The 22,165-nt window shown below is 42.6% G+C and overlaps 1 pseudogene; it reads left to right on the top strand.

Moving 5' to 3' along the window:
* Positions 1 to 11,544: 11,544 nt before the first annotated feature.
* Positions 11,545 to 11,998, top strand: LOC125100655 (60S ribosomal protein L27a-like; annotated as a pseudogene).
* The last annotated feature ends 10,167 nt before the right edge of the window (positions 11,999 to 22,165 follow it).

Raw genomic sequence — 22,165 nt, 5'->3', positions numbered from 1 at the left:
CTTAAAGTCAAGTCTTGACTGACTATGGTTACTAAAAATTTCCTAATGGAAACAGTGACAATTCTGTTTTTTTTTTTTTTAATGTGAATATGGTTGCTATTCCCTCATTCGTGTTGACTCTTAAGAGCTTTATGAAATATATTTTACATACCATTAATTTTACCCATTTGAAGCTTATAATTGAATGGTTTTCAGTATATTTACTGAGTTGTGCAACTATCACCATAAATAATTTTAGGTCATGTTCATCATTCCCAAAGATTTGTACCCATTAGTAGTCACCATATAACCCATTAGAATTCTCATATGGCCCAGGTTACTGGGTTGTATGCTAATTCTGTGTTTAACATTTTGAGGAACTTCTAAACTGTTTTCCAAAGTGATTGTACCATTTTACATTGCCATCAACAGTGTATGAAAGTTCCACTCTTCAACACTATAGGCAATTTCTACATCATTGCCACTACTTCTTGTTGCTGCTGTTGTTTGGTAATTGCTATTCTAGAGGGTATGAAGTAGTATCCCATTGTGGTTAGAATTAGCATTTCCTGAATGACTAGCTAGGAGCTTCTTTTCACATGCTTAGGAGCCATTTATCTCTCTTTGTTGGAGAAATGTCTATTCAAATATTTTGCCTTCTAAAAAATGGGGTTATTTATCTTTTTATTATTGAGTTGTAAGGGCTCTTTATATATCCTGGATATGATTCCCTTATCAGATACGTGATTTGCAAATACTGTTGTGGAGGCCGAGAAAAATCAAGGCCATCCCACCTCAGGTTTAGCCTTAGCATAAGTACAGCCATCTCAGACCCCTGTGCCCAAGGGCTGAACTTTTCCCTACTTTACTTTAGTTCTAAGAAGCCCCACACTACTTTAGTTCTAAAGACCCCCACCTGGGGCGCCTGGGTGGCTCAGTGGGTTAAGCCCTGCCTTCGGCTCAGGTCATGATCTCGGGGTCCTGGGATCGAGTCCCGCATCGGGCTCTCTGCTCAGCAGGGAGCCTGCTTCCCTTCCTCTCTCTCTCTGCCTGCCTCTCTGCCTACTTGTGATCTCTCTCTGTCAAATAAAAAAATTAAAAAAAAAAAAAAAAGACCCCCACCTACTTTAGTTCCAGGAAGCCCCACCCTGCTTTAGTTCCAGAGACCCCCACCCTTCTTTAGTAACAGGAACCCATAAATACCCCTGCCTTAACTAAGCTCGGGGTCCAAGTCCCTACTCTGCTGTGTCGGATATACTTGGGCTCAAGCTTAAGCTTGTTGAATAAACTCTCATGTGATTGCATTGGTGTTGGCTCTGTAGTGGTCTCTCAGACACAAAAACTCGGGCACAACACTGTCTCCTAGTCTTGGGGTTGTCTTTTATTTTTCTTGATGGTGTTTTTCACAGCAGAGAAGTTTTAAATTTTGATGAAGCACAGTTCACCAACCTCTTTCGCCTCGTGTGGTTGTTGTCATATCTAAGAAATCACATCCTCTTTCATCTCAAAGAGCACATTTACAGGTAGAAGATTACTGATTACACAGGAATATATAACTCTCCTTACTCTCACCCTGAATTGAAGTCACAGTTCCTTATAGTGAGATTTTCCCTTTCTAATCTATTGATGTCTTTATCAAAGGAACGGAATCAGTCCCCAGAATCAGCCATCCTTGCAATAATTGACACTCAGAAATGATTCATCATTATTCTTCCTTTTCTAGAATGTGGTCTGTGTCACTTACGTATTTTTCAGTCTATTACAGTGACACTGACTTCTCTCAAGGTATTTGAAATTGTTAGCGAGTCTCTTTTGGTGCTTGCCCATCCTGCTGCATGATACCTGGTGTGGGGTGTGACATTTCCTCCTATTTTTTGTAGCTTAAGTATTCCTACGGTTTTATAGCAGCTTTACCTTCCAGCTAGAAAATGGAAAACGCAGTTTAAGTCAAGGACAACAGTAACACAACCCAGAAAACAGCTCTGATTAAAATATATGTCTTGCTTATTTAGTATGCTCTAATGAAGGACTTGGCTGAAGACATGTTTTGATAATTGACAATCAGCAACTGATTATTTTTTCAATGTCTCAAATTTTTACTTAAACTTCAGTTAGTAAACATATGGTATAATATTAGTTGCAGGAGAATTCAGTGATTCATCACTTAGATATAATACCCAGGGCTCATCCTAACAAGAGCCCTCCTTAATGCCCATCACCCATTTAGTCCATCCTCCACCCCACCTCCCCCCAGCGACCCTCAGTTTGTTTTGTACAGTTAAGAGTATCTTTTGGTATGCCTCACTCTCATTTTTCCCCCTTTCTCCTTTGTCCATGTGTTTTCAGCAACTGATTTCTAAAAAGCCACAGCATACGTTTATAGGCCTGTACTGTTACGCAAGTCTAGGTTAACTTCAGTTCCATTGGCCTGTCAGTGATAAAATTATATTGCTGGTTGATGACAGTTCTGTGTTTGAAAGGCTGCAGTGAAGAACTCAGTCATTATTCAGATGGTCTTAGGTCTGTGAATGGACAGGTGGAAGAAAACCAGGGTTCCAGGTGCAGTGGGGCTGGGCGGAAAAGGAGCCAGAGTCTTCATTAGCCACCTCAGTGGAAATGTGGTTTCCCCACTTCTGAGCATGTGCAAACCAGCCTGAGGCTCTCACCTGCCTTTGAGGCTTGCCCACACTCTGCTCTTCTCTTTCTTTCCCCAAGCCTCTTCTAGGCTAACCACCTTGTTCTCTTTTCAAAAAGTCAAGGCAAGGAAAGTAGGGAGTGTGCTCAAGGTTGAACACACAGTAGTAGAGGGAGACAATTCTAGTTCTTTCTTTTCATGTTGCCTTAAGCTCAGTTTGAAACTGCAGAGGGTCTTGGTCTTATGGATCTTCTAAAAACAAAGGACACAACAGTAGTGGCCACTGTCACTTGCCTATCCCTGCATTGTTTTCAGCCCTCACTTCCTCACCTTTGACTGTCCCCCCTCCCTCAGAGGCTCCTCTGAGTAGCTGGTGCTCCCAGCCCTCACCTTGCTAAGATTTAGAAGCTGAAATGGTCACAAGGGCGAGCCTTTCCATAGAACACAGAGTCACATGCCCACGCACACCTTCCTTTCTTCTCTCCTACTCATGCTTTCTCCCAGTCTTCATGCCTGTTATCTGGTTGGATGGACAAGGAGGAAGGAGAACTCTTAAAGGGATTTTGATCTTAATGAATGGATTATATCCGGAGTCTGGGGAGCCTGTGTGTGTAAGGCACAGTCCTCTCAAGCTCTCTTACGCACAAGCACACAGAACGATACTGAGTACACCACTACACTGAACCCTGGAAGGGTAACCATGTTGAAGTCCTCCCACCTTCTTTATGGTTTCTTGAGCAACATCACCCTGCTGGCCACAGAGGTGGCAGAGATGAGATGGAGTTTTCTGCCTTTATTGTGAGAACACAAACCCCTCACCTCCTCTATTCCATCCCACGTCCTTCTAAAGAGAATAAAATCAGGGCTGTGGACTTATTTATCTCTCACTAGCCTGGAAGTGCCTTTATGGCAGGATCTGAGGACTCTATCTTCTGAGAAAGAAAAAAGCAGACTGGCACTCACAGCTGGACCCTGATTTTTCCTGTTGATCATAAACACTCTCAAAGATCACCAACATCAGACAAGGGGAGCAAACCAAGTCCACTCTGCAGTCATGTCTGAGCAAAGGCAAAAACAAGGTCATTGAATGCACCCCAAAAGTGACCAAACACCCCTTATTGGCTGTCACCGCTTAGTCACCGCTGCTTCTTAAACATGGTTTCTCTATTCTTTCTGCCTTCTAGGTAAGTGAGATCCATTAGAATGCCCACTAATTACCCCACTTCTTGACAACACTCAGGTCAGGGCAAACTCCTGCTCTTTGAACCCTCCCCGAACACTGCTGACACAAGCCTAAATCCCATGATAGGACCCATCCAACACACACTTACTGAGCTGTTCTGTGGGTCCTAGGTGTACAGTCTCCATTGCTGAGCGAGCTTCAGTTAGCCAAGTCTGGTCTGACTGCAGGGGAGTTCAGCACTTGGGAGTGCTAGGTCCTACCACACTAGGACTTTTCTCAGTATTTGCTGAGAACATCTGAGGCAAGAGTGCTGGGTCACAGCTGTGCTCCTTACCTATACCGACATTGGCCAACCTTGGCTGTGAGGACTTTTGTGTAAAAACTAGTTTCAGCTTAAACTGACCAAAGTCAAAATCGCTATTGAAAAAAACATATTTGGGGCACCTGGGTGGCTCAGTGGGTTAAAACTCTGCCTTCGGCTTAGGTCATGATCTCAGGGTCCTGGGATCAAGCCCTGCATCGGGCTCTTTGTTCAGCGGGGAGCCTGCTTTCCCCTCTTTCTGCCTGCCTCTCTGCCTAATTGTGATCTCTCTGTCAAATAAATAAATAAAATCTTAAAAAAAAAAACAGAAAAAAGAAAAAAACATATTAACTAGAAAGAGTTGAAGATCACTTCAACTGATTGTGGGTCACAGCATGGATGGGAAATTGCCATTCATTCATTGACTCACTCTCTCATGCATTTATTTATTTATTTATTAGAAATTGCCTTTTTTTTTTTTTTAGATTTTTATTTATTTATTTATTTGACAGACAGAGATCACCAGTACGCAGAGAGGCAGGCAGAGAGAGAGGGGAAGCAGGCTCCCTGCTGAGCAGAGAGCCCCGTGGGGGCTCGAGCCCAGGACCCTGAGATCATGACCGGAGCTGAAGACAGAGGCTAAACCCACTGAGCCACCCAGGTGCCCCAGAAATTGCCTTTTTAAAGGAAAATATTTGGTCATGTTTCTTTTTATGGGACATTGGGGTAGTCCCCAAGAAAAATTCAAGGTTTGCCCCTCTTGGAAGAAAGAAGGACAACATATCATTTATGTCAGAGACTGGAGGAAATTAAGCCATGAACTTAATTTATTCAAATCTGATCAGTTCTTTCAGAGGGCTTCCTATTTATAAATAAGCACAGAGAGACAGGAGAATTTATAGGGTTTTCTTTTGGTGTTTTCTTTTACCTAAAACTCCCACAATGTGTGTTACCACAAATTGCTTCTATTTCCCATTGTTTCATGGAAGAAGCACCCAGAAGGGAATCCTGGAATCCCAGGCTCTGGCAGAGCCAAGAGTATTTAGTGGCAAAGGCCTGGAGAGGTATGCTTGGGCGCTGACCAGACAGGACCAGATAGAGAGGCCATGGGTACCTCCACCTGCTTTGGATTTGTGGAATCAACACCTAAAGGAAGAAACCAAACCCCAAAACCAAGAGACTAAACCCAAGAACTAGAGTGGAAGTAACAGCTTTACTTTTCTGTGCTTCAGGGAAACAGTGTAACTCGCTTTAACATTTTTTTTTTTTTTAAAGATTTTATCCATTTATTTGACAGACAGAGATCACAAGTAGGCAGAGAGGTAGGCAGAGAGAGAGGAAGGGAAGCAGGCTCCCTGCTGGGCAGAGAGTCGATGCGGGACTCGATCCCAGGACCCTGAGATCATGACCTGAGCCGAAGGCAGCGGCTTAACCCACTGAGCCACCCAGGCGCCCCTCGATTTAACATTTAAACATGGCAAAGGTTGACAAGAGTCAAGCTTTTCATAGGTAGACTTAAGGAAATGCATCTTTGATTTTACAGTGAACTTTTAAAGCTAAATCTAAAACAAACACATGCATACAGCCACATACGCACATGCGCACACATACACAGACACAGCAGAAGTCAAAAAGCAAAGAGGGCTAGCTGGGAGTCTAGTTTGTGAACCTACTGATGGATAGTCTCGGAAAGGCAGGCACAAACTTTTCTTGATTTGCTGGGCACACTTTCCAAGCAAGTGGGCCTATTAATTAAGCATGCCAGTGGCTAGCTTCATTTACAATGTACATTTTTCCTACTTGATTAATTCTCATTCAGCAAAACAATATAATGCAAATCTGTTGGATCTTCTTGTGAGAGCTAGTCTTTATGTCCTTCTTTTATGCATGCAATTTACACTAAGGTGAACAGGGAAATAACAGGTACTCATTACCAACAGCAGGTACCAAAGAAGAAGGAGCAGCCTATCTATATGATAATCATTCTGACTTTCAAATCACAATTAGGGAAAACACTGGTTTGGACCACAGGAAGTGGCTATATTTTTAATGTCAAATAGTCAAATATCAGTACTTTCATATGGTTCAATGTAACACATAGCAACATGGGATAACACTAATTCTATAGTAAGCGAATCACTTGCAATCGCAGAGGACACATAATTTGCTTGACTATGTTAAACGTGTTTATGAGAAAAGCCTACTTGCAACAAAATATACCAAAATCTTAACAGTGCTTGTGTGGGGTTGACAACATTATGAGTGCTATTTTTACCTTTCCTGTTTTTCAAAAATTTAATAATGTTGCTATTTACAGTGAAAAAACATTTAAAAATAATATGCAAATATGGTCATGCATTTCAATCTTATTCTATAGGATCTGGTCTTTGCTTATACAGATTATATTTTAATATTATAGATATCACAAATATTAAAAGATATGTTATATTATAGATATTAAAAGATAGAGATATGATAAAGAAGTATTATAATAGAACATAACACTGAATGTGCTCACTCACTTTTTCTCCATCCCTATTTTTGGTTTTGGAGTTCAGAGTCCTTTTCACAGAACTGCCACCCGTCCCCAAAGTATCTTGAGAATGAGAGGAGCTCAGAATGCTTACAGGTCACAGTGAACAGGGGGCAACAGCCAGTTTCCTTTGACTAAATCTCCTACACAGTTTTCCAGCGCTTTGATTAGAGCTGGGTAGCATCTTGCGTGAGATGACATTTCATCTCCTCATACAATCCTGCACAGGATTCTGGAAAAACTGAAAGCGATCCAGAGTGAAGTCCCATCTTCCCCCCGCCACATGTGGTGCAGAGCAAGTTGGCCTTAATGACCTGGTTCGAGTACATAGACAGGCACTCTGTGTCAGAAAGAGAGGGTCAAAGCAGTGTGGATGGCGTGAGGCTTCCCACCTGTCTCTGTGGTGGTGTTCTCGACGACGGTAATTACCATTCTGTCTGATGCTCACACATTTGTTAGTGTTTTGTTATGATGATTCGGGTAAGTTTTACTATATATTTGGGTAAGTTTTACTATAAGTGAATTTCCTATTATGTTAGGCTTTGAAATTATTTTTTCGTCCACATGTCTCAATTGATTTATCTTTGTTTTGAAATGGTTAAGGCAAAAATGAGAAATATCTAGACGTGCTCCTTTTTCTTTCTTTCTTACTTTTTCTTTTTTTTTTTTTTAAAGATTTTATTTATTTATTTGACAGAGACAGATACCACAAGTAGGCGGAGAGGCAGGCAGAGAGAGAGAGAGAGGGGGAAGCAGGCTCCCTGCTGAGCAGAAAGCCCAATGCGGGGCTCGATCCCAGGATCCTGAGATCATGACCTGAGCTGAAGGCAGAGACTTTAACCCACTGAGCCACCCAGGTGCCCCCCCTTTTTTAACCTTTTTAAGGAATGGTTCTCTAATGTCAGGGTAACCACTCAGAGTGCCTACTTAAAAGGTAGATTTTCCAGGTCCACTGCAGGGACACTGGGTCAGAGTCCTAGAGGGGGAACTTGGCAATCTGCATTTAAATAAACACTTCAGGTGATTCTGATGCAGCTGGTCCCCAGAGCAGTCCTGAATTTATAAGGCTGTGACCAAGTCTTGGAAAGCAGTGAGTTAAACTACTTTTGCCTCTTTGTGCTGACATTCCTAACAGAGGGCATTTTCCCAGCTCGCCATTTGATCATAGGTGTGCAGAGATCGCCAGGAGGACAGTGTGATCAGAGCTAAAGCGTTGGAGTGGGGTAGCCCAGGGCTGCAACGTTCCTGGCAGGACACATACAACTTGGCTCTGGTCCCAGACAAACCTCCTGCTCCTTGGCTTGCATGAAGACCATTCTTCATCTTCAAATTCAGCAGCTAGGGCAGGGAGAGCCTGCTTCCATTGTTCTGTAAAGGCCTACTTAGCCAGAGCAATTTCATCTCGGTTAAACAGTGATTTTGTTGTTTATGCAGTAAAACTTAAACTGACCCCGCCCCCCCGCCCAGGGGAACTTACTTAAAAGCAAGTCTGGGAAACCAGTAAAATTTGGTCGACCAGTCCCCGATAGAGCCCAAATACAAGGGCGGGTCAGGTCAGGTGGAGATAACAGAGCCCGAATGCAGGGATGAGTCAGACCCGGTGGAGACATCCAATCACTGTCTCCCTAAAGAATGTGGACCCCGCCTTTTGGGCACCAATCCTGACCAAGGTGATAGGCTAGTTCAAATAGCTACTATAGGGTGAATGTAATTCAATTGGCCACCCGTGTGTGACCTAGCATGACTATGCAACTTTCTCTGTGTGTTACAATCTCATTGGCCACCTGTGTGTGGCCAGGCTCAACCACATGGCCTTTGCTCTATAAAAGTTAGTCTGTGAGGCTGGGAGTTGTTGGTCTCTCTAAGAGGTGGCCCCAACCGGTCGGTTTGATTCTTGATGCTTGGCACGAAATAAAGCTTTGCTTGACCTTCGCTTTGTATCAGTCTCGCTCCTTTGATCACGGACCCTAACAGTTCCAGTTGAAAAAAATGCCTTATTAGTTACACAGGTACCCATGTAAGTAAAGGGACCTTTGCATCTTAACCCCTGGAAGAAGAAAAAGTAGTCTTTGGGGCGATTGATTACATCCTGGGTATTCTGCCTGGGAACAGAAGGCTCATGGGGAGACTCATTTTCCCTTCTTTTTCTTCCTCCCTCCACCTCCCTCCTTCTAGGTGATTCCTGGGCACGGTTGCTAACATGATTGGAGAGGTCACATTTCCCCCAAGGAGAGCCTGAGTGATCTGTAAAGAAATAAAAACCACTGCCTTGGTTTCTTGAGCCTCATGGGAGCCAAGCTCACAGAACTATCTGTCTCTGCATGTACGATGGTATACCTTGCATATAATAAAGCTATAGGTTTTTAGTGGCTTTTATTTATTTTTCTCTTTACCCTTTATTTGTTATTATGTATATGGAAAACGAGGCAAGGCAGATGAGCTAAAATAGGGGTGCAGCTCTAAAATATATGTCGTAGCCCAGGACTGCACGTTGACTAAAGTCCCCAGCAGGGAATGGCACATAGCAAATTCGTTAAGTACACTTTTTTTTTTTTTTTTTTTTTGCTTGTACTTCTAATTCCAGAGTATGAAATTATGGCAGGACCTTTTTCCTGAGCAATTTACACATTCATTCATTTCCTATCTGTGCTATTACTCCATAGATGTTTTTGGAGGAGTTCTGCAAAGATGAATAAAACATAGTTCTTACCTTTAAAGACCTGAGTAGTAGGAAGACACAAAAGAACACTGTAGACAAACATGCAAACAATCACAGTGCTAGATAGTGTGCTGAGTGCCTGGGGAATAGAAATGAGGAATAGAAAGAATTCAGAGACAGCAGATACTGTCGGTAGGGAGCCTGGGAGGTCTTCACAAAGAATGCAGACTTATTTGCTTATTTCCTTCTAAAAGAGATTGAAAGGATGAGATGTTAGCAGCCAGGGCAGGAGAAGACTTCAGGTTCAGGTAGATGTAAGTAAAAGGCAGACAGTTAAGGATTATGAGACTGACACAGGTGGCTCACTGAGAAATGGTAAACAGAGCTTAATGATTCATCACGTTTCAGTGCCTTTGGAATCCAGACTTGACACTCACCTATTCCTTAAAATGAAAACTGTTCACAAAGTGCTCTTTTTTAAAGCTCCGACTTGAGTTGCTATTGTTCTTTTATTCGTTCAGGTACACTTTTTTCTAGCTTTTACAATTTTCCATGATGTCTCTGGATAACAGAATCTTGAATTTAAGCAGTGCTTCTCCTCACTAAGAATTCAAAGCACCTTTAAAGTAATATCTATCTGCTTCTTACCCATGGGAGGAAGGAAGCATCAGGCAATAGAATCTCTTTTCTTAAAGCTCACAAAACAAGAAGATTAAAGACTACATCGTACAGAGCAGAGTGGGGAAGATCCCATTTCCTGCTGTGGCCATTCCTAGTCTGTTCATTTCCTATTCCAGGGCTGCATTATCTCACTCTCAGGTTGAACACTATGTTATTGATGTTAAAGACCTCTCAGTATTTCATGGCAAGATTATAATTTGGACTGATAATTTAGTAAGTTATATTAAAGAACAAAAATCAACCACTACAGAAACAATAGTAATAACACTGTCTGTGATTTTCCAGGCACTGGTGAGTTCCAGACATTGGTTTTGATGTTAACTATAATGCAAGGTAGATGTTATAATTCCCGTGGAGAGATAAGGACCATGGAATTTAGATTGGGCAATTAAAGTGCCCAAGTTCATGCAACAAATAGATGTCACACAGGGTTCTAACCCAATTCCACATCATGTAAAAACCACCAACTTTTCATTGTGAAGCATGACTTCACAATGTTCACAATAACACTGTTTTCTGAAAGTAGTGGCCCTTTACCATCTTTCTTTTTTTCTTTTTTTGAAGTGTAGAGCCATTTGAGAATCTGATGAAGCAGAGACACACATATGCACCCAAACACTTGCATACCATTTTTGGCAAATTCACAGACTTCCTGATGTCCATCCATGGCCTTGAAGGAGTTCATGGATCCCACATTAAGAATTTCAGCTCTGAAGATATCATTGAGCTATAAGAGAGCATAGTGTGTGGTCAAGAACATTAACTCTGGGTTCAAATCCCAGCCCTACTAGTAGATGACTTCAGTAAATTTAATTAACTTCTTTATGCCTCTTAGTTTCCTCATGTGAAAAATGAAGCTGATAACAAGAGTACATAACAAGATTAAATATTAACATATATAAGTCATTTAGAATACTGCCATGCTAATTGTAAGTTTTATTAAATATTGGCAAATATATGGATATTTGGACTGGATTATTTATCACTGATATTACTGCTTTCTTCAAAACCCCATCACTGGAAGCAGACACAAACACATTCTGAAACCAAAAGTTTAAAGATTTACCTGAGAGCTCTGACGATTCAGTTGCATTTGTATAACTGAGAGGTCCAGTTAGTAAGTCATCTATCCATCTTCAACTTAGTGGCTTTGTTGATTGTTCCCTGAAAGGTTTTGCTCTGTAGATCTGGCCTGAATTTAGGAGAGTCACCAGATAGAGTTAATGCGTTCATATTTTACTGTAGACAAGAAGGGCGTGTTTTCATCTTAAAAAGTCAATATGCCTTTTCTTTTCTTTTTTTTTTTTTAAAGATTTTATTTATTTATTTGACAGAGAGAGATCACAAGTAGGCAGAGAGGCAGGCAGAGAGAGAGGGAAGCAGGCTCCTCGCAGAGCAGAGAGCCCGATATGGGGCTTGATCCCAGGACCCTGAGATCATGACCTGAGCCGAAGGCAGAGGCTTTAACCCACTGAGCCACCCAGTCATCCCCAATATGCCTTTTCGATAGCAAAGACAAATGGTCACATTAGAAACTATTGGAAATCAGCTCGCTTTCATCTGGATGGCCAGCATGCCCTCTAGACTGAGGATGACCTGGAAATTTCGGGGTCATGTGAGCCATGGCCAAGGCCACTTAGGCAAGAAAGAAGCACCCCAGAGGCCAGGGTAATGCTGGTGGCATGCATCACCACAGGATCAACTTCAACAAAGATCTCAGTCACTCAGGTGACTTTGGAAAAACTGGTATGAGCCATTAACACTTAAAGAGGAACCAGAGCTTCTGCCCAACTGTCAACCTTGTTATACTGTAGTCCCTAGTCAGTCAATGAGCAGACCCAGGGACATGCTGCCAAAAACAGGACTGGAGCTGCTCCTGTCATTGATGGGGTATGATGGGCTACTACAGAGTTCTGGGAGAGGGAATTCTCCCCAAACAGTCTGGCATCATGAAGGCCAGATTCTTCAGTAGAAGAGCTGAGGAGAGGATTAAGGATGTGTGGGGAGCCTGTGGCCTGGTAGCTTGAAGCCATGTGGAGGGAGGTTCATTGTATGCTAACAAGCAAAAGAACCCCTCAAACCCAAAACTATTGGAAATTAAGTTATGGTTTCTTTCTTTCTTTCCTTCCTTCCTTCTTTCTTTCTTTCTTTCTTTCTTTCTTTCTTTCTTTTTTAACATTATGTTAAACATAAATGAAAACAATACAGATTTTATTTTCTCTGAGTAAAACTAAAAAGCATATGAGAGTATGTCTTCCTTCCAGGAATTTGGAAATCTATGGAAGTAGGAAGAGAAAGGAAAGGAATTTTCATGGTGCTGTTACCCACATAGGGAGACTGTTCCATTTCAGGTTTTGACATTTGTGATGCATAATGAAACACAAAATATGTGGGTTTTTTTCTTTCTTTTTCTTTCTCTGCAATGCTGCTGAAGATCTCGGTGTCTTATTACTAGGAACCATAACCTAATTTTAGCGATGGTGTGGTTACTTATTTGTCTCACAGGTAAGGTCATTTCCTTTGGGTTTAGACCTCTCCTACCTTTAAGGGTAAATGTGAAGCCATGGAGACTGTGACAAATTAAGAGCATGTGAGAGAAAACTGCTCTTCTTTTGACAACTTTTTCACTTTCAAATATGAGTTTATTTTAAAAAGCCAAGCATTCAAGTGTCCATTAGAAATTGTTTGGAAATAACATATTTAAGCCTATTCTGGTGGTGAAAGGATAGATACGTGATGCATTCATTGTTGAGGTTGTTGGGTGATCATCAAGGAAAATCCGAAGGGAGAATGAACACCTGAAAAAAAATGATTGGAGAATCTGAACAAGTAATTTCCAAAGAAAATATAAGGATGGCTGCTATATTCCTAGATTATGGAGGAATGCATAAGCATGCAGCACAAATTATTGATAATAAAAATGCAATTTAAAACATTTAGGTACTATCCAGATAAAAATTAAAAGACAGAGTATTCTCTCTTGTTGGGAATTCTCATGTGTTGACAGTTATTTCAAATTGTTACTATCTTTTTGGAAGGCAATACTGTAAGGGTTATTAAATTATGCACCATCTTTGACCCAACAAATGATTTCTATAAATTTAAAAAAATTGTGGAGATGCAGAAAGATTTAGCTATAAGGAGTTCCATTGCCTTCTCATCCTCTCATGAGAAAAAGTTGCAAGTAATCTAAATGCCCCCAAGTAATTAAGTAAGGCTATGAGTTTCCCATTGCTACTGTAACAAATTACCAAAAACGTGGTGGCTTAAAACAACCCAAATTTCTTATTTTGTAGCTCTGTAGGTCAGAAGTCTGATGCAGGGTGTACTGGGCTAAAATCAAGACTCTGTAAGGCTCCATTCCTTTCTGGAAGCTCTAGAGGAGAATCAATTTTCTTGTCATTTCTAGTTTCTAGAGGTCACTCCAAAGCCATTGACGGCTGGTGGGGTCTTTCTCACAGTGCATGGCTCTGACATGGACTCATCTGCCAGCTGCTTCCACATTTAAAAATGCCTGTGATTACATTGCCCCATCCAGATAATCTCTGTATTTTAGGGTGAGCTGATTAACAATCTTAATTTCATCTGCAACCTTCATCCCCCTTTGCATAGTAAACATATTCACAGGCTCCAGGGAGTGGGATGTGGGCATCTGTGTGTGGATGGGGATCATTATTTTGGATGCTATTATTTCTAAGTTACAATTCATCTATATAACTATTCTAGGCAACTATTAAATAACATGGACAGTGATCACAAAATGTTGCTGTATCAAACAATATGTTGGTGTCACCACAGATCCTCTTGGCCTCCAGCAAGTCCATGGATGTTGGCCACCTGTTCTTCAGCTACTCTGTGGAGAACCATTCTGTATGGTGTGGGATTGTCTTTCTTGGGCACCATGTGAGAGCACCTTGCCTCATGCCCACATGATACAGCTTATGTTTCTCATCCCTGAATTCTTCCTCTACTGCTGAGACCTAGGAGGTGCATGATGCAGAAATTCAGGGAGATCAAGCCTTTTTGGGAAATCTATTGATTAGTGGGAGATGGAATCCAGTGGATAAACTCTATTTTCCTTTGTCCTCCTCCCAAGGGGTATTCTTTGAAGCCATAATTCCCAGGGTTCTTGGAAGACAGTCTGAGCAATCAGCTGCTCTTATTACCAAGAGGTTTTCCAGTCCAGCTATGTACCCTTGCACTGGTACTTCTCTTTGACACTCCTCTTCTCCCTCCATACAAGCCCCACTCCCTTCTCAAGTATTATGATCTCTAAGAAAGTGGTAGCACATAATCTCTCCTCTCTGAGAGCTCAGGCAAAACAATTGGGAGTAGCACACGGAGTGGGGAGTGGTCTTGTAAATTAGATCAATGCAAAATAAGATTGGATTTCCACACATTTGTCTCAACTGTGTTTCTTTTCTTTCTTTCTTTCTTTCTTTTTTTTTTTTTTAAAGATTTTATTTATTTATTTGACAGACAGAAATCACAAGTAGGCAGAGAGGCAGGCAGAGAGAGAGGAGGAAGCAGGCTCCCCACTGAGCAGAGAACCTGATACGGGGCTCGATCCCAGGACCCTGAGATCATGACCTGAGCTGAAGGCAGAGGCATTAACCCACTGAGCCACCCAGGAACCCCTCAACTGTGTTTCTAAACATTAAGCCCCTACAATGGAAATACTATTTATATAATTCATGTAATTGCACATTCATTAATTCTTCATGTATTTGTCAAAAACTTTCCATTAAACTGCGCTCTGAGCTCTAAAAATGCAGAGATGAACAAGGACATCTTCTCAGCACTCAAGAACTTAACCATCCAGAGTGGGACTTCTCCTCATGTCACTTGTCTTCTCTCATAGTTCTTCAGTTCCTTCCATCCACCCATTCATTCAACCATCCATCTACCCATCCGTCCACCCATCTAATATTTAATGAGGGGCCACTGTGTTCTAGGAACTGGAATAGGCATGAAAAGTGGATATTGTCCTAGTTGGCATGGTAGGATAAATATGGTGCTTCCTGGATATTTGATGCTGATGTGGGATAATTTTCCTAACCTATGGAATTGATATAGAGTATGATTTTAGTAAATGCATTCACTGGTTACATATTTAATTCTTTCTTACATGCTGGGCACTGTGCTAGATGCATAATAAATCCTGGCCCTCACAACCTTGATTTCTTAGGGAACTATTAGTAGTTCAGATTTTCAGGAATCTGAGTGTGGAAGTGGTGGGAGATGAGGGTAAAGAGGAACTTTATGGAGAAACCTTAGCATGATGATAAATAAAGTATGTTTAAACTTTATTTACTTAAACATAAAGTATGTTTAATCCTGAGAGGCTCAGGATTCTGTCCTTCCTCATTAAAGAGAGGCCACTCTGGGACCAATGGAGGTAATGACAGCTCCAGAATGTCTATATATGAAAGGATTAAGAAATAGCAACTTGTTGAAAGGTGGGGATTTGCAAATTGCCTTGGAGTCATGTTTCCATAGCAAGACCCAGTTTTTACCTAGAGTGAATGCTTATTGAAGGGGGGGGGTGCTTAATGTGAAAAAATTGGCATAAACACATGCCGGGGTGTGAGGCTGAATGCTGTCAGTGATGGAAGAGGGAGGGAGTTGACAGGGCCACTGGTTAGGAAATGGTTGTCCAGGTTGGAATTAACTGAAACTGTGAGGATGGAATGGAAAGGACAGATAAGAGGCATTAAAATTAGTTTATTTAGTGATAATGAGTTCTCTACAAAGAAACAGGGCCAGAGAAGAGGGGGCTGGGTTGGAGAGAAGAGATGGCAGTGGGTGCCTACATTTCTACTGCCCCATGGTGCAGGACGTGGGCACCCCCAGCCCCTGTCTCACAAGTGGGAGAATAGGGTTTCCCTGAAGTGGGGCATGTTGGGAGAGGGGTAGTTGTAACTTCTTTGATTTTCTGAATTTGGGGCTTAGAGTGAACTTTGGTATGAGAAGAGACTTTTATGAGGTATTCACCCCAACTTTCTGGTCATAATTCAGTTGGTTAGTTATGGTTGAGGGACAGAGCTTTCTATATGGTGGGTTTTCTAGGCAATGAAACTACCAGACCACTTTCCTCCCCCACTTCCCCAACCCCTGGCTCTGCATCTCATGTCACCATGCTAGGTCATTAAATACCTCACTGCCATTACAGCTACAGCTACCACTAGGACAGTCCCACTCATTTTCTTTCTGTCTTCTTTACAACCACTTTATTGAGGTATATAATTTGCATAACATGCAATTCACCCATTTAAAATGTACAATTCATGTTGTCACAAATGGCATGATTGCATCCTTTTTGATGGCAGAATATCCTACTGTGTGTGTGTGTGTGTGTGCATATCTCACACACCTTTATTCTAGACAAACAGAAAACTAAAAAGGATCATAAATATGGGGAACAAATTGATGGTTGTCAGAGGGGAGGGAACTGGGAGGATGGGTGCATAGGTGGAGGGGATTAAGAGGTACAAGCATCCAGTTATAAAATAAGTAAGTCACTTATGAAATACAAATGATGAAAATAAAAAATGAAAATAAAAAGTGTACAATTCATTTTTTTAAAGATTATTTATTTATTTATTTGACAGACAGAAATCACAAGTAGGCAGAGAGGCAGGCAGAGAGAGAGGAGGAAACAGGCTCCCCACTGAGTAGAGAGCCTGATGCGGGCTTGATCCCAGGACCCTGGGATCATGACCTGAGCCAAAGGCAGAGACTTTAACCCACTGAGCCACCCAGGCGCCCCAATTCAATGGTTTTTTATATAAAACTACTAATTTTTAAAAATTGTGGTAAAACGTACATCACATAAAATTTGCCTTTTTAGCTGTTTGCGGTGCACAGTTCAGTGGCATCAATCATATTCACAGTTTTGTGCTAGTATCTATTTCCAAAATTTCTCAGCTGCTTTAAATAGAAACTTTGTAACCATGAAGCAACAATTCCACAATCCCTGGGACTGTGGGCAGGGTCACTGCCATGGCCCCATACCTGAGATCAAGGGCCACAATGCCTCCTTCAGATGGGGCTGAATATGGACAACAGAAAGTGTCTCTTTATTCCCCCCCTCTGGGATAGCAAGAATGGAGTAATAAAGAACAGCAGTCTACTGCTGGCAGGAGGAGACAAAAGTGAGGGGAGAGAATCTCATTGAGGTTCAGGCTCACGGGCAAAGCCAAAGGCTGAAGTGGATCGGAATACTGAGAAACCTTTTGTGCTAACCCAACCCCAGCTCTAAGTACAAGGTAATGCCAGGGGAATTTAAAGCCTGAGGTATATTGACAGCAACTAGCAACAATAAATACAAAACCAGGTTAACTCCTGAGTAGGTTGACTCAATTCCTCCCAGTAGAAGTCTAGATAATGAAGAGTTATTCACACAGCCAGACATGAAACTATTTACCTCAGTGTCTACTGTCTTGAAAATTATGATGCTCACAAAGAAGCAAAGAAAAACATCACACAGTCAAGAGACAAAGCACTCAATAGACTTGAGCTCACAGATGCCTAAAATGTTAGAATCCTCAGAAAGAGAACTTAAATAATTATGATGACTATGTTAAAATCCCTAGTGGAAAAGACAGACAATAGGCATGACCCTATGAAGGATATCAGCAGATATACAGAAACTACTAGAAGGGACCAAATAGAAATGCTAGAGATGAAAACCATAGTGAAAGACTAATAACTTGAATGGCTCATTAGGGGACTTTATTCAACAGGAAACTTAGAGATGGGTCAGTAGTAATTATCCAGACTGAAGCACAAGGACAAAGAAGAAAAGATGGAAGGAAGGAAGGATGGAAGGAAGAAAGCCAGAGCAGATCATCCAAGAGCTTGGGACAATACTGAACTCACTGTCATAAAATGGAATCTCCGTTAAAAGAGAGGGACAAGGTGGCAGAAGAAACATTGGCAACAATAATAGGGTGAGCCTTTTATCTCTCCTGAAAGCATGTAAGACTGCTCTTTTCTTCAGCAGGCTGAGATGACATTTGCAATCTGATTATTTCACTAATTTGAGCTACCTGGACATATTTTCCTCTCTAATTCAATTTCTAGAAGCTGCTATATTCCTCCCCTTATTCATTCAACTTAAGATACTTAGAAATTACCCACTATGGGCTAGATCTGGGAGGCAGGGCCACAAGGGATCTAGCGGCCTAAATAGACCCAGGAGACACTGGGGCTCTGGCCAGTGGGAAGAAAGACAGGGCTTTGGAAGTGTGACAGTCCTGCCTCTAAATCCTGTGCCTGACACTGACCACGTGCACAATATCTGAGCACAGTGGTGTGGGGAGTCAGGGGGCTGTAGAAAGGACTGCTGTAAAGGGTTGCTTCTATGAACGACTGGACTGAACTACTCGGTCTGGGGTGATGGCAGGCATTTCTCCCCCAGCTTCCCAGGTAGTTATAAAACCCTAGTGAGGACAGAGAATTGCCGCTGTGAAGTGGACCCCTCCCCCAACCCCCACATAGCAGGCACTCAGCAAATGTTCGTAGGCCCCCTGTACATACCTGGAATTGCTTCCAAATCACAGTCTTGGCAGATGCGGCCCTAAAGGGAAGGCTGATTTCCTCTTTATTAGAGATGGGGAGGGAGAGGGGAGAGTGGGTGTTGACAGGAGGAAGAAGGTCCCCTGAGAGTGAGTCTGAGGGGAGTCGGGATGGGCTGCAGCTGCCCCAGGCTCATTCTGGGGAGTGTAGGGGGAAGGGTATAACAGGAGAATCTTTTCTCACCAGCTTCTCTCAGCTCAGCTCCACCGCCCCCCCCCCCCAAAACACACACACACTAGCAACTTCAGCTCAAGACAAAACATTTCCTGCAGTTTACACTTGGCCTGATTAGAGAGTGCCCTCTTCTCAGTCGTCTGAGACCCAGTTCTGTCTTTCCTCTGCATCATGACTGCCAAGTGCCATGTTGTTGGTGTTGTTGTGGTGAATACACACACTGTAGGTGATGGTATAAGACATAAATCCACTCTGTAAAAGTCCTTGAATTAGGGGCGCCTGGGTGGCTCAGTGGTTAAAGCCTCTGCCTTCGGCTCAGGTCATGATCCCAGGGTCCTGGGATCGAGCCCCGCATCGGGCTCTCTCCTCAGCGGGAAGCCTGCTTCTCCCTCTCTCTCTCTGCCTGCCTCTCTGCCTACTTGTGATTTCTGTCTGTCAAATAAATAAATAAAATCTTTAAAAAAAAAAAGTCCTTGAATTAGCAAAATTTGATAATTGGTGAAGGGGCTGGGTGATGGACCCATTCCCAGAGTATACATTCAACCTAGTATTCTCTGCACCTGGGGACTTTCAAAACTAGAGTCCCTGATGGCTTTACTGTGCTGTCTGTGTTACTTGTACCTTGGCAGAAGAGTGACCTGGTGGTATATTCTTACCATCAGATTGTTGAACTTGACCAGTGAACAACTAGCACATAAGAACATCGCAAAAGGATTTGGCTAATCACAATGAGTTATAATGTAAAAAACAAATCTTTAAATTTCATTTTGGTATATTTTAAATGCTTATGGTTTTTCTTTGGCCTTTTTTGATTTGTTTTACCGATAGTCTGTGAGATAGCTGATTTTTTGTTATGTTTTGTTTTGGTCTGGGTGAATTTGAAGAAATCTATATGTATGTCCAACTGTTTATATCATCACAGAGAGCAAGACAGACACAGTTCTGTGGTTGTGTACTGGACTGTTTAAAAGCACAGCTGCTGGGCAGAAAGTGGTGGCTCCCCAGCTTTTTGAGTTAGACACACCTCACTTTACTAGAGTAGGTGTTTGGAGGCTGAAAACCACATCTTCTGTTGTGGGGAACAGAGCTAATGACTGGGGGGCAGGGCTCCTGTGGGCACTAAGCAGTTTGGGTGACAGTTTTTTCTTTGTCTACCAGGCTACTTTATTAGGTTAGATTTAGTTACCGCTCCAGAGGTATTCGAGGGTGGGTGGAGGATAAGACTTCTTTCTCTCCTTAACTGACATCTGGAAAGAGCGCTCAGGGTAGAGGGGGCAGGGGCATGGTAGGAGGAGAAGAGTGTGAGTGTGTGTATGTGTGTGCAATAGGCTGACCAAGTATGAAAGCAAAGGCTTGATTAAGATGTCTTTAGTTCAAATGAAAAATGTCAGTGAAGCTGAGAAAATAACCAATGAGATAGTTTTACTTGGATGTGAAATGGGCACATCTCTAGCGTCGCACTATTTGTTAAGAGTAAGATGGAACAGCAGTTATCATATAGCTGAGCTGTAAGAAAGAACTCATCTTTAACAAGAGCTACTATATGGAGGCACCTTGGTGGCTCAGCCAGTTAAGTGTTGGACTCTCGGTTTCTGCTCAGGTCGTGATCTCAGGGTCATGAGCTCAGGGTCATGATCTCAGGGTTGTGAGATCAAGCCTCCCATTCGGCTCAGGGCGGAGTCTGCTTAAGATTCTCTCTCTCTCTCCCTGCCCCTCCTGCTAGTGCTCTTTCTCTCTCTGAAATCAATCAATCTTAAAAAAACAAACAAACAAACCAAAACAACAACAACAAAAAAAAACCAAAGCTACTGTATGTGTAGAAGGCTACCGCTGTGATGATCTCTTAGACTTCTCTCAACTACCAGTTTTATACATGGGGAGACTGATGATTAGGGAGGTTAAGGAACTTGACAAAGCTAGTTAATTGTGCACTTGGATTGCAAATCCAGATGGACTCCAGAGCCCATTTTCTTCTCCACGGGGTAGCAGAGATGTCCATGCCACAGAGAGGTGTGTGCAAAGCTGACCGATGTGTGACAGTGGAGTCTGGGCCAGGGTGATGTCCATAAGGGAGTGCCTGTCCGCACAGCAGTGACGTTTGAAACTATGTCCCTGAAACGAAAGATCTGGTTAACCACCATTAGCCGAGTTTGGTGGGCGGAGAGCTGCAGAGTCTGGACTCTAGCCCTGACTCTCCCAGTCCCTGGGGATTGCCCCCCTGTGATGCATTTATTTTCCCTGGCAGCTACTTTTCTGTCTCTTAGGTAGGGGGATAGTTAGGCCTAAAGTACTTGTACGACCTCAGAGGCTAGGAGAATGCCTTGCAAAACTAACTTGTGAAATGTAGTTTTGGGCAAATATATACTGACCACCATTTTCTTGGGGACTTTGTTCTGGTCGTAGTGAAGGGATATCTGAGAAAGTGTGGAGGGGATCCTGGGCACAGGGACAGGGAGGAACTGCTTGAGGCAACTGGCTAGCAGCTGCCTGAGGTTGGAGAGCCGTGAGTGAGTAGCCTGACTTTCTGCCTTGTGGGGAAACTGGCCAGTAGACTGGTCTGTAGGGGAGTTTCATGCAGGGTGACAACGAAGGACCTCCTGGGCTAATTACGCTGAGGGAGGGCACACTGACAGAGCTTCTGAGGCTGGGTATGGCTGATGGCTCCGGGTGATGGAGACATCTAATGTTTGTTTTGTGAAAGACACAGAACTTTAGTCCTTTGGACTCAAGTGTCTGTGGCGCACGCGCGCGGGTGCGTGCGTGCGTGCGTGTGTGTGTGTGATTCCAAGACCTTGCCATCCCAGTTTCCTCTTCATAGTCTCTTCACCTTCTGGAACCACAGGGCTCCAGGGAAAAGTTGTGATCCATATTCAGGCTCCTTCACTGGTGGAATCCGGACTTTCATGTTTGAAGTGACTGGAAGGCATGGGGATGGATGTTCAGAGAGGGGCCATGGACCTTATTATTGCTTCCAAGGCTCAAGGGATAGAGACAGGGATTTAAAGTTGATGACATATCCTCCCGTGATAGCCTCTCTTTCCCGCAGAGGTGACAGGCGCAGGGCCAGAAGCATTTGAAAACGAATGGTTGGAGGCACAGTTTTTCCCCAGTCTTGCTGGGCTTCTCTTGCAGGATCTCACGCATCCATTCATTGGTTTATTCATGTATTCATTCATTTGTGGGCTATTTACTGACTTTCCCATGATGAGAAAGACACTGACCTCACATTCTATGGGGCTGGAGTGGGTACCAAATTATCTTGTTTGGAAGGAGTTTACAAAAGGAGATAAGATAGAAATGTCAATACCTAAAATACAAGGTAGGAAATGCTAAATGCAAAAAATGGCATTTGTTAAACACTATGGGGTTCTGGAAGAGGAAGAAAGTACCTGCAACTGTAAAGGTCAGGTAAGGAATCATGGGGGAGACGGTTGGATTTG

This window comes from Lutra lutra, chromosome 5 (assembly GCF_902655055.1).
Source record: "Lutra lutra chromosome 5, mLutLut1.2, whole genome shotgun sequence".
Lineage (NCBI taxonomy): Eukaryota > Metazoa > Chordata > Mammalia > Carnivora > Mustelidae > Lutra > Lutra lutra.
The sequence above is the reverse complement of the archived record's forward strand: the minus strand, read 5'-3'. Positions and strand labels throughout refer to the sequence as shown.